The sequence below is a fragment of the Pseudophryne corroboree genome, chromosome 8 (assembly GCF_028390025.1).
Source record: "Pseudophryne corroboree isolate aPseCor3 chromosome 8, aPseCor3.hap2, whole genome shotgun sequence".
In the NCBI taxonomy this organism is placed as follows: domain Eukaryota; kingdom Metazoa; phylum Chordata; class Amphibia; order Anura; family Myobatrachidae; genus Pseudophryne; species Pseudophryne corroboree.
Window position 1 is genome coordinate 239,096,095 of NC_086451.1, and position 14,432 is coordinate 239,110,526.

Here is a 14,432-nt window from a genome sequence, read left to right on the forward strand (position 1 = left end):
TATATGCCCCACAGTACCAGATACACATGTCCCCACAGTGCCAGATACATATATGCTCCACAGTGCCAGATACACATGCCCCCACAGTGCCAGTTACATATATGCCCTGAGTGCCAGATACACATGTCCCTACAGTGCCAGTTACATATATGCCCCACAGTACCAGATACACATGTCCCCACAGTGCCAGATACATATATGCTCCACAGTGCCAGATACACATGCCCCCACAGTGCCAGTTACATATATGCCCTAAGTGTCAGATACACATGTACCCACAGTGCCAGTTACATATATGCCCCACAGTACCAGATACACATGTCCCCACAGTGCCAGATATATATATGCTCCACAGTGCCAGATACACATGTCCCCACAGTGCCAGTTACATATATGCCCACAGTGCCAGATACACATGTCCCCACAGTGCCAGATACATATATGCCCCCAGTGCTAGAAACACGTGCCCCCACAGTGCCAGATACATATATGCCCCCAGTACCAGATACACATGTCTCCACAGTGCTAGATGCATATATGCCCCCAGTGCCAGATACACATGTCCCCACAGTGCCAGATACATATATGCCCCCAGTGCTAGAAACACATGCCCCCACAGTGCCAGATACATATATGCCCCCAGTACCAGATACACAAGTCTCCACAGTGCTAGATGCATATATGCCCCCAGTGCCAGATACACATGTCTCCACAGTGCCAGATACATATATGCCCCCAGTGCTAGACACACATGCCCCCACAGTGCCAGATACATATATGCCCCCAGTGCCAGGTACACATGCCCCCACAGTGCTAGATGCATATATGCCCCCAGTGCCAGATACACATGTCCCCACAGTGCCAGATATGCACCCAGTGCCAGATACACATGTCCTTACAGTGCCAGATACATATATGCCCTCAGTGCCAGATATGCCCCCCAGTGCCAGATACACATGTCCTCACAGTGCCGGATATGCCCCCAGTGCCAGATATGCCCCAAGTGCCAGATGCACATGTCCCCACAGTGCAAAATATGCCCCCAGTGCTAGATACACATGTCCCCACAGTGCCAGATACGACCCCAGTGCCAGATACACATGTCCTCACAGTGCCAGATATGCCCCCAGTTCCAAATACACATGTCTCCACAGTGCTTCCCACCCACACCCAAATGCTGCTCACCACGCTGCTGCTCCTGTATGTGAGGGCAGGGAGGAGAGCGCAGCATTCGCCTCTCATCCCCCTCAGTCTCCGGCGGCGGTGTCACTCTATTTCCAATTAGGTGCCAGTCCGTGAGCCAATCAAAGCTCACGGTCTGGCAGCCAATCAGGAGCTTTAGCTGCTGGCCCTCGAGCTCTGATGGACTCACGGGCCAGCTGCACCAGAAACACTAAGAAGTGTGCCAGGATGCCTGTCTGGCAACGGGAGGCGGGCCGTGGGAGCCGACCGAGCCACATGCGGAGGAAGAAAGAGCCGCGGGTTGGCCTCTGCTTTAGAAGGTTTGATAGATCACCCCCGAATTCCTCCATCAGAAAAGTAATCAGCACTTTTGCTGATCTCTCTGCACATGTTACATCTGCCCCACCTGCAGTGTAACATGGTTTTGCCCAGTTACTTGCCTTTTTGGTTTGCTAATAAACATGAATAACCCCCTATAAGCAATATTTCCAATCTCCCTTATTTCAGTTTGGAGTCAAGCTTTTAACTTTGCGGCTCTGACTCTCTGGAATTCACTTTTTTGCTCAGTTCGAGAGGCCTCCACTATAGAAAGTAACCTTCAAAACTAATAACTTACTTTTTTATTCAAGTATTTGATTAATGTCCTTTTATTTTCTGAAGAAGAAAGTACAACCTAAATGCATACCTCTTTTTCTGTAGTCTAGTAATACTTTGGTTTATTTTATATGATGTGATTTTTTTTTATTGGCAGACCCTATAGGTGTTGATGTAGAGTACTTGACAGTGGTGTGTAATGGAGACCAGTCCATACGATGAACAACTTAACCAGGGTTGGTTTATTAACCAGGTAGAATGAGTTGCATAATACAGCGTTAATACAGTAGATATACAGTAGATCCAGCCAGTAACATGTGAGGGCAATATACAGTAGGTAGTGTGCGGTGTGGAGATGCAGACATATATATGCTGTGCATACAGATATATATATATATATATATATATTGGTGGCAGCGGAATACACATTGTAACTAGTGGCTGTCTCTGTCCCAAGACACTCAGGGGCACGTCTTTCCTGGAGGACAGAGCTGGATGATGTGCGGACACGGCATTGGGGTCGGAGGTTGTGCAGTGGGACAACTCCACCACTGCATGCTGCCAGCTGCAATGGTGGAAGAGGAGACAGATGAACGCTCTCCTCCAACATTTTTATATGCAAATGTAAGGTTCTTTGAGTCCTAATGGGAGAAAAGTGCTGTATAAATAACAGTATTATTATACAGTAAATTCATTCCATCCAAATTATTATTCATGAATGAGTTATGGCATACTGGTTAAAAAGGCTATTTCTTAAAAATACTTATAACTTTATGTCATTGTTTCTTTTTTTGTCACTTCTAGATTTTCATTCTGTGTAAATAAGTTCTAAAAGTAATTGTATCTGCTTTGGAACATTATTTAGTTCCTTAATTTACAAGAGTATTCTCTAAATACACCACTAGAGTGCATGCAAGTCATATTAGGATTGTGATTCAGATTAAAACGAAACTGGATATGTAGTGCTGAATTTCCAGTAAATATTGTGCATTGCAGTTTGCTTTAACCGTCTGAGCATGTAAGGCTGATGCAGAGCTGGACGCAAATTGGCTATAATTGCAATTGCATCCTCATTGCGTACTCTGAACTAAGGGCCTGATTCATAGACGTACGAAAACTGTTGGTTTAAGTACACCTCTGATGTTTGTGGGACTGCTTATGTGCAGAACCAGTCCTGTAAGACCGTCTGCAGTTCTCCCAAGCAGCAGCATTGCTGTTTGGTGGCAGGGCAGCACTGCTGCAGAAAATGGGAGCACCTATCCTGTTTTCTGGGAGTGGCATTGCCAGTGTCTGCATTTTCCAACACAGCATCCATCTCTAATCAGGCCCTAAATGTGTATATTTATCCATATGTGCAAAGGTATACACCCCCCTTTGCATACCTCCCAACTGTCCCTATTTTGGCGGGATAGTCCCGTTTTTCACGGTCTGTCCCACGGGTCGCAGTGTCCTGCGGGTGGGGGTGGGGGGTTAGTTGGGAGATCGCCCCCTGTCACTCGCTGCTCTGAGTAGAGCAGCAGTGAATAGATGATGTGCGCATGCGCACAGCGTCTATTCCTGGCAGAGAGGGACAGGGGGCATGACCAGCAGCTCTCTCAGCGTTGTTCATGCCCCCATAATGACGAAAACGGGGGCATGGCTTGCGATTGCAGCACTCGTCGTGAGGCCATGCCCCCTTTCTGATAGGCCACACCCCCTAATTTTGGGCAGCGCGCGATGATGTCCCTCCTTCACTATCAGCAAAGTTGGGAGGTATGTCTTTGCATGCTTGGTTTCATAGCCGTAATCATTTTCAATGCTCACTTGCGCCAGCCCTGAACTTGATGCAAAAGATCTATCTAAAAACAGGAGTAATTACATTTCCAAACTCTATCGCCTGTGTTTCCATCGACACAACCATAGGCGTGCTCATGGGGGGTGCCTGGTGCGCACAGGCACCGCCTAATGTCCGGCGCCCCGCACACACGCGCACGCCTGTTGCTGCTGCCGCCAATTCCCGTCTCAGTCTGACACTGAACTTGATCTCGCGGACTGGCTCTTGATTGGCTGCTGGCCCATAAGCTTTGATTGGCTCACAAGCCAGCGCCATATTTCAAATGGCCGCCGGAGACAACCAGGGACTCAGTGAAGTGAGGCCCAGGAGAGACGCGCGCTGCGCTCTACTCCCCTCAGCGGTAGCGACGGAAATTGGGGGCACTGGCAACAGAGGAGGGTGAGCACAAATAGGGGCATATGTATCTGGCACCACTGGGGGCATTTATGTATCTGGCACCACTGGGGGCATTATGTATCTGGGAATACGTATCTGGCACCGCTGGGGGCATGTTTGTATCTGGCACTGGTGGGGGCAAGTGTGTATCTGGCACCGCTGGGGGCAAGTGTGTATCTGGCACTGCTGGGGGCAAGTGTGTATCTGGCACCGCTGGGGGTAAGTGTGTATCTGGCACCACTGGGGGTATTGAGTAAGGTGCACCGCTGGGGACATATGTTTATATTGCTTTGAGTGCCAATAGGCGGTGCTAGACACACCTAATAGGCGGTGCTAGACACGCCCATTAGGTGGTGCCAAACACACCCCTTCGACGGTGCACCCCGTAATAAAATGTTCTGCGCACGCCTATGGACACAACCTGTCAGAACTTAGCCTACATGGAAATATCCAATTACAGGCAAGTTACCTAGGCTAAGAGCTGAGGGTCCCCTTTTTCCAAGGGTAGCAGATTTTTTAAAATCGGCCCTGGGGACCTGGAGATATCCATCTTCAAAGCAGTGGTCTCATCTGAGCCTGTTAATTGCTCTTCCCAGCCATATATCTTGGGTTCTGTCTGACTTCGAGTTTTTGTGAGGGTATACTCCAAAAGCTGGGACTCTAGTGAACACTGGCAGCTTCTCTCTACTACTGTATGCCCAGAAGCAGCCTTCCAGCAGCTGGTCCCTGCTCCAGCTCCATACACCTGGTATGCAGATTTATATTTTTTTCAAAGGATTGCTTTGGCTCATGAACTCTGATCCCCAAATCCCCAGTACCCCCTGAAAGGTGGGACACCACCCGCGGGACATCAAAGCTGCTGCCGATAGCACCCCCACCGCCACCATTGGAGGATTTTAAGACGGCCCTGGATACATGCAACCCTGCACTGCCTGTAGTTGTGCACACTTGTTTCCTGAGCAAGCGCAGTGAAAACTACAAGATATACAAAAAATACAAGATATGGCAAATTAACTTGTGTACAACTACACATCACTGTCTATGCCTAGATTCACCTGAACAAGGTGGAAAGTATACTACAGTGTGCCTATCTTTCTGCGTTATCTGTCCAAGGTGTTCCCTGGCTTCTCTTCAGCAACAACGTGTGTCTATGTGCAAGTCAATGTAAGAAGAATGAAAAAAATAAACAGATAGGCCATCTTAGTAAATGCCTCTAGTATTTAAGATTTAGGAGGGTGGAGTTAATGTCACATCAAAACAACAAAAATGACCCCACCTTATAGAGTCATATACATCGGGGCAGTATGGATGGTGTAATGGTTAGCATTACTGCCTCACAGCACTGAGGTTATCGGTTCGATTCCCACTGTGCTGTAACTGTGTGGAGTTTGTATATTCTCCCTGTGCTTGTGTGGGTTTCCTCTGGGTTTCTTCCCACAATCCAAAAATATACTGGTAGGTAAATTGGCTCCCAACAAAAATTAACCCTAGTGTGAATGTGTGTGCGTGTACATGTGGTAGGGAATACAGATTGTAAGCTCCACTGGGGCAGGGACTGATGTGACTGGACAATTATTCTCCGTAAAGCGCTGTGGAGTATGTGTGCACTATATAAATAACTGGTAATAAATAAATATATGCAATTGCTATTTGCAGGTTTCCATAACAAGCTTGTGAAAAACAACTACGTACTGTGAAGCAAAACATAATTATGCTTAGGGCAGATTCCACATGTATATTGATTTTAGAAAGAAAGTGTTACTAGCATTAACACCAACGCATGGAGCAAATATCTATAAATAGATTGGCCATCAATAGATGTCAGTAGGAAAATAATTCCTGTGATATCCAATCTTGTTTATAAAATAGATCGGGTATATTCTAAGAAAAGAAGGCAATTAAGAAATTATTGCTTTAAAAAAAAATTCAATATAATGAGAAAGATTAGATGTGATAGAATTAATGCATCGCTATTAAAATAATCTCACAATTATTAATCGTAAATTCAGTGGTGGATTTTACCTATGGGCTGCAGAGCTGCAGCCCACCCAATAAAATTTTCCACTTCTGTAAGCTCAGCTGAGCCAGTTGCAGTTTGTGTGACTGCACTGGCTCAGTGGCTTCACTGTGACTGGCAGTGACTTCCTATTGGAAGACCTACCTGCCAGGTACCCGTGGGACAGGCAGTCCCATTGGGAGGTGTTTCCTCCCTACAGGACTGCCAGACCGGGCTGCAATTAACAGAGAGCTGGCTCCCCGTAGAAAGAAGCTCCCTGCCTGAAAATCTATGGGCTTCAGCCGATGCAATCCATAGAAGCCAGGGGTTTGCACATGTGCACTCAAGCAGCCACTTATGCGCATGTCCAGATCCCAGCACCTGCCAGTTCCATTCTGCGTATAAAGTGCAGGATACAGTGTGGATCAAATACAGTGAGGGTTGGATACAGTGCAGGTCAGTCACAGTGTGGGTTGGATACAGTGTGGGTTGGATACAGCACAGGTCAAATACAGTGTGGGTTGGATATAGTGCGGATCAATACAATGCGGGTCAGATTCAGTGTAGGTCGGATACAGCGCAGGTTTCAGTGCAGGTCAAATACAATGTGGGTCGGATACAGTGTGGGTCAGATACAGCATTGGTTACAGTACAGTTCGGATACAGTGTCAGCAGTGCAGGGGTGCCAGCCGTGTCCGCAGTGCGGTGGTGCCGGCAGTGTCAGCAGTGCAGGGTGACAGTGGTGTCCGACAGTGCAGTAGTGTCGGCAGTGGAGGGGAGCCAGCAGTGTCCTCAGTGCGGTAGTGCCAGCAGTGTAGGCAGTGCAGGGGTGCTTCAGTGTTGGCAATTATGGGAGTGCCAGAGGATGTCCTCAGTGCAGGAGTGCTGGAGGTTTGCTCAGTGCAGGGGTGCCGGTAGTGTGGGAGTGCCGGAAGTTTCCTCAGTGCAGGGGTGCAGGCAGTGTCGGCAGTTCAGAAGGTGTCCTCAGAGCCGGAAGTGTCCTCAGTGCAGGGGTGCCAGCAGTGTCGGCAATGCGGGAGTGCTGGAGGTGTCCTCAGTGCAGGAGTGCAGGCAGAATCCTCAGTGCAGGGGTGCTGGCAGTGTCAGCAATGCGGGAGTGCTGGATGTGTCCTTAGCGCAGGAGTGCCGGCAGTTTCGGCAATGCGGGGGTGTCGGCAGTGCAGGGGTGCCGGCAGTGAGGGAGTGTCAGCAGTGCGGGCGATGGTGTCGACAGCACTATTAGTGTTGTGGAGGCATCCATCTTGGCCGTTGTAGCCTATGGGGACACACTGATTGGCTGAGAGCTGTGACAGACGACTCTCTCAGCCAATCAGCGGTCTTCCTTAGGTTACTATGGAGACCGGCGTCCGAGGCAGAACCTCAGGATCCGACTGCGGGATCCTGAGGTTTTACCTTGAATGGGGAGATCTGAGCTGTGGCTCAGATCGCCACGTATCCCCTTGGTTCGGGGTGGGGTGGGGGGGGGGGTTGGTTCTCTGAGAACCGAACCCGCTCATCCCTAATATAGATATAAATATGTAATACACACACATTTATTTATGTATATAGGCCACTGCAAGAAAATGGATATATTTATAACAGACTCATGCACTTATTCTGAGAGCTCGTTATTATTCAGTTACAATACCCTTTATTAAATAACACATTTTAATATACTGCCATACCCAGAATTCAAACCTATAAGCTGTTGAATTTTAATCAAACACCCTACTCATTGGGCTATTTGATCCTGCATAAAATCTATGAACACTATATGAAGCTAGTGGTACTTTGTAATAATGTAAAAATAATAATAATCAGCATTGAAATTGAGCAGATCTATGTAGTGTGCAGCCACACATCCAATCTCTTGCAGCCACACACTACATAGATCTGCTCAGCCGCAATGCTGATAATTTTTTCACAAAGTACAAGGTAAGCTTCAAATAGTTATAATTCTCTAGCTTAGAATTATCTACCTTTCTTTCCAAGGACAGATACTGTAGCTCAATGAATAGATTGACTGCAATGCCACAGGCCGTGGGTTCGAGTCCCAGGTATGTCAGCATTTTGAAATGTAATAAATGACAGTGTGACTGAATAACAAAGAAATTTCAAGTTGAGTTCATGAATGTTGCATAGGTATTAGCTACGGAAGGGGTGGGGGTAGGAAATAGGGGCGGTCAGGAGATGCTTGGCTTTAAGAAGGGGGAAGCTGCAAGTGAAAGTAATTAAAACAGATAATTGACAAGTGCCACCAATCGCACCCCATACCATGTAGCGCTATGTGCAGTGCCCCCTCCACACACACCTAGTTACGGCCCTGGTATCGCTATACAATGTCACTATTATTTTTTGATGCACTGTTTAAAATAAAATAAAAACAATAAGTTTTTTATAAAAAAAAAAAGAGAAATAATGAAAACCTGGAATAACTAATGTTTATAAAGAGCCACAAGCAATGAAGACAGCAAAACAAAAATGAACAGCACTTGATCACTACTATTTTCATCACTTGATTCTGTCTTTATTACAGCAGTGTACTTTTCATGGTTTTATTTTGCTGAGTTACTTATAGAGCTTTGTGGAAATAAGTAGTTCTACAGATCTGAAATAAAATGTATATTTTAATATTGCAAGTACATGATGTGCCCCAAAAACATTCAGTGGCCCAGGGATGGACTGGAGCCAATAAGTGGCCCTGTCATGCACGTGCCCGTGCCATGCAAGTGGGGTGCGCAGACACTATTCACGGGGGAGTGTCACATGTCAGGGGTGCTTGGACTCATGGCATGACCTGTATTTCTTAGCAACCAGCACTTCAGGCAGCGGGGGGGGGGGGGGGGGGGGGGGGGGGGCGACAAACAGAGAGCCGGAAGCTGCGCTGTGCTCTCTGTGTGATTTGACAGGCCCCCACCAGCCCATCTTCCCTTCTGGCATGTGCCATTAGTGCCAGACAGGCAGTCCGGCCCTGCCCAATAGCCACATTATTTCTTGTTTTGTATATAGAAAAACTAACTTCAAAGGTCATTCGTTTAAAAACAATAATGAAAGGGCAAAACATCAAAAGACAGTTCCATTTGTATTTTATTTGTTACTCCACTGGTACTTACAATCTTTACTACCTGACACTTGAGCACACATACAGTACATAAGGGTTAATTTTTGTTACAAAAGATTGTGCTTTTTAAGGACAAACTTTGGGGCTCATTTATTATAGAGATGTGCGGCTGGCACTTTTCATGTTTTGTGTTTTGGTTTTGGTTCTAATTCCACTTTCGTGTTTTGGTTTTGGCTTGGTATTGCCAAAACCACCCTTTCGTGTTTTGGTTTTGGATCTGGATGATTTTTGAATCATGAAGAAAACATAAAAACAGCTAAAATCACAGAATTTGGGGGTAATTTTGCTCCTATGGTATTATTAACCTCAATAACAATCATTTCCACTCATTTCCAGTCTATTCTGAACACCTCACAATAGGGGTAATTCCAAGTTGATCGCAGCAGGAAATTTTTTAGCAGTTGGGCAAAACCATTTGCACTGCAGTGGGGGCAGATATAACATGTGCAGAGAGAGTTAGATTTGGTGGGTAATTTTGTTTCTGTGCAGGGTAAATACTGGCTTCTTTATTTTTACACTGCAATTTAGATTGCAGATTGAACACACCATACCCAAATCTAACTCTCTCTGCACATGTTATATCTGCCCCCCCTGCGGTGCACATGGTTTTGCCCAACTGCTAAAAAATGTCCAACTTGGAATTACCCCCAATATTGTTTTTAAGCCAAAAGGTTGCACCGAGGTAGCTGGATGACTAAGCTCAGCGACACAAGTGGGCGGAACAAACACGTTGCCCATCTAGGAGTGGCACTGCAGTATCAGACAGGAAAGTAGATATAAAAAAAGGCCCCAAACAGCACATCATGCAAAGAAGAAAAAGAATTGCAATGAGGTAGTTGTATGACTAAGCCAAGCGACACAAACATTTTGCCCATCTAGGCGTGGCACTGCAGTGGCAGACAGGAGGGCAGATATGAAAAAAAAAAGGCCCCAAATAGCACATCATGCATAGAAGAAAAAGAATTGCAATGAGGTAGTTGTATGACTAAGCCAAGAGACACAAACAGCTGGCCCATCTAGGCGTGGCACTGCAGTGGCAGACAGGAGGGCAGATATGAAAAAAAAGCCCCTAACAGCACATGATGCAAAGAAGAAAAAACGGTGCACTGAGGTTGCTGTATGACTAAGCTAAGCGACACAACCACCCTGCCCATCTAGTAGTGTCACGCAGTGGCTGAATGTCGAGAGTGGGCCGCAATTGTTCGGTCCACTGACAGCATCTCCAGCACGCTCCATTCATTTTTAAAAAATTCTGCAATTGGTGGATTTATACGGCAGTACCCCAGGACTCATACGGCAGTGTCAGGCAGGATGGCACTTTTCAAAAACTAGTCCCCAAACAGCACTTCATGCAAAGATGTCGAAGAGGTGCAATGAGGTAGCTGTATGACTAAACCAAGCAACACAATCAATCCCAACTGGAATTATACGTCCAAATCACTGGAATTAATTGGCAAGATCACTGTAATTAATAATTATATGTCCAAATCACTGGAATTAATCGGCAAAATCACTGTAATTTATAATTAATTATACGTCCAAATCACTGGAATGAATTGGCAAAATCACTGGAATTATACGTCCAACTCACTGGAATTAAATGGCAAAATCTCGCTATCGCCTGCCTAGTGAAGTGGAATCTAGATGGGATTTGGTACCGGGGACACAATACCTCCATCAATTGTCTAAATCCCTCTGCACTAATGGCAGATACCAGATGCACATCTAACGCCAACATAAGTGTCAAGGACTCAGTTATGAGGGCTTCCATCGTCATGTGAAGCTGAACCACTAGTCATGAACATACTGTAGGCCAGGGCCTCAGCCGTTTCTTGCCACTCCGTGTCGTAAATGGCATATTGGCAAGTTTATGTTTCTCCTCAGACCATTTACATTTATTTTTTGGGGTCTTTTTACTGAACTTTGGCTTTTTGGATTTTACATGCCTGTACTATCACAATGGGCATCGGCCTTGGCAGACAACATTGATGGCATTTCATCGTCTATGTCATGGCTAGTGGCAGCAGCTTCAGCACTAGGAGGAAGTGGTTCTTGATCTTTCCCTATTTTATCTTCCAAATTTTTGTTCTCCATTATTTTTCTGGATTTATATAATACAATATGCGGCACAAGAGAGCGTACCCCTACACCTCACAGGGCAAACACTGTAAATTATTTGGATTAAATATTAATAACTCCTTTATTTGGAGTAAATATTATACAGCACAGGACAGCACCACTGAATTTATATGGCAGCACCACTGGACTGGATTTATACGGAATTATATGGATTTATATGGAATTATACGGCAGGATGACTGGAACTATACGGCAATATCACAGGAATTATACGCCAGTATCACGGGAATTATACGACAGTATCACGGGAATTATACGCCAGTATTACAAGAATTATATGGCAGTATCCCAGGAATTATACGCCAGTATCACGGGAATTATATGGCAGTATCACAGGAATTATATGCCAGTATCACGGGAATTATATAGCAGTATCACAGGAATTATACGCCAGTATTACGAGAATTATACGGCAATATCACGGGAATTATACGCCAGTATCACTGGAATTATATGGCAGTAACACTGGATATATGGCAGCAGAGGACACCACCACTGTGACTGGTCACTGGACAGATGCTGCACAAGACACTTCCCCTGGTCTAATGCAGGACAACACAGCACCACTGAAAGGTACTTATACAGCTACACTAGATATATGGCAGCAGAGGACACCACCACCACTGTGACTGCTCACTGGACTGATGCTGCACAAGACACTACCCCTGGTCTGATGCAAGACAACACAACAAAAATGCAAGGGACTTATACAACAGCCAGCAGCACTGGCGACATAGCCAGATTAAGGTAGGGATGCAGGGCATACTGTACCCCGGGCCCCTCTTTGTCAGGGGGCCCCCCGGCCAGAGCACACTGACATCACTAGCTTTCCCTCTTAAGCAGCAGCAGAACCAGCAGCCAGAATGCGAGCAGGACAGTATGCAGTGCAGGCAGAGACACAGGAATATCATGTTTCATGAGCTACCGACAGAGCTTTCTGACCAGAGGAGAGATAGGAGGGGGAGAGAGCTGTAAGTGACACAGGGTTCCCAGCTTCTCCTCTTCCCGGGTGTAGTATTGTATGCCGGCGGCCGGGCTCCCGGCGACCAGCATACAGGTGCTGGAATCCAGACCGCCGGCATACCGACAGCGTGGCGAGCGCAAATGAGCCCCTTGCTGGCTCACTGCGCTCGCCACGCTGCAGGCACGGTGGCGCTCTATGCGCACCACACAATTTATTCTCCCTCCAGGGGGGTCATGGACCCCCAAGAGGGAGATAAAGTGTTGGTATGCCGGCTGTCGGGATTCTGGTGCCGGTATACTGTGCGTCGGGATCCCGACAGCCGGCAAACTGAAGACCACCCCTCTTCCCTGCTTGGGTGTCTGAGTCTTGTATAAACTGTTATGTAGCTAAACCATTTGGGTCTAGAGATAGAGACACACAGAGAGAGTCCTCCTGAGTCCATTCCCAGCGTGTAAGTAGTGCAGAGGCTGCTGCTATTCTTGCATGTGACAAGATAAATTATTTTATTTTTCTATGTGTATTTTAAGGTTAAGTTGTCTTTGTTCCACTATAAGAATTGTTTTTTAAAATTGTTATCTTTCAAAGGTGGATCTATAAACAGTACCCAGCTATTATTAAACTATTAGCTTAAAACTAATATGCACCATTGGTTTAAATTTATTATACACAACCCATACCTCCCACCATGACCCATTCCAGGAGAGACAACATGCTCTCTACCTGGACTTACTTCTTAATTTATGATTGCAATCACCTGTGTTGAAACACCTTTCTTATCAATTAAATAAATAGTTCAACACAGGTGACGCCAACCATATATTAAGTGGGAAGTCCTGATAGAGAGCATTTTGTCCCTCCTGGCATGGGACATGTTGTGAGGTATGCACTATCTAATAAACACCCCCCACCTTCCACTGGGCCCCCCTGTCTTAAGTGCCCCAGGCACCCCCAAGGCTTAATCCGGCCCTGACTGGGGACATATAGCAGCAGAGGACACCAACACTGTGACTGGCTGGACTGATGCAGCATAAGACATTGACTACACTGGACTGGACTGAGCAGCACTACACAGCACTAGACTCGCCACCCCACTTTCCCGCCCCCACACAGAAACTGAGGACGAAGACACGTCCTCTCACTACACTCTCCGAAACTGGAGTGAAAATGGCGCGACGGGCGGCTCCTTATATGGAGTCCAAAACCCGTGAGAATCCGTCAGCGGGATGATGACGTTTTGCCTCCTTCGGGCTTCCGAGTCAGGCGGGAAAACCCGAGCCTGAATCGGAACCGGGCTCAGAGCGTGAAGTCCGGTAGGGTTCGGTTCTCTGAGAACCAAACCCACTCATCTCTAATTTATTAATAAGTGATAAAACTTGTCAATGATTAAACTCGTTTCATATGATAAATGGTTCTCCAAACAGTCAGCTCCCAACTGTGATATGTTTAGCTCCTGTTATGTGTTTGAAAAATGACAGTTGGGAGATGATTGGCTGGAGCACTATTTATCATACACAATGAGTTTTATCACTCGTTGATAAATGGACCCCTTTGTCTCACCAAATGTAAAAAGTCTCAGTGTAGGAAGATAGGCCAAAATGAAACATATTTATTTTACAATAAACCTTAACTAGTGAGGAATGTTATGTTTTCTATTGATAGGAGGCAAATTATTAATCTTGAAACATCAACATCTTATAATTTTTAGAGATGTGCGGCGGACACTTTTCGGATTTTTTGTTTTGGTTTTGGATCTGGATCTCCGTTCGTGTTTTGGATCTGGATTGGTTTTGCCAAAACCACTATTTCGGGTTTTGGTTTTGGATCTGGATTTAAAAACAAACAAATAGCTAAAATCACAGAATTTGGGGGTATTTTTGATCCTACAGTATTACTAACCTCTATAACATTAATTTCCACTCATTTCCAGTCTATTCTGAACACCTCACAATATTGTTTTTAAGCCAAAAGGTTGCACCGATGTAGCTGGATGACTAAGCTCAGCGACACAAGTGGGCGGAACAAACACGTTGCCCATTTAGGAGTGGCACTGCAGTGGCAGACAGGATGGCAGTTTTTAAAAACTAGGCTCAAAAGAGCACATAATGCAAAGGAAAAAAAGAGTCGCAAGATGGAATTGTCCATCGGCCCTTCCACCCACCCTTATGTTGTTTAAACAGGACATGCACAGTTTAATAAACCCATCATTTCAGCGACAGGTGGTCCCCCT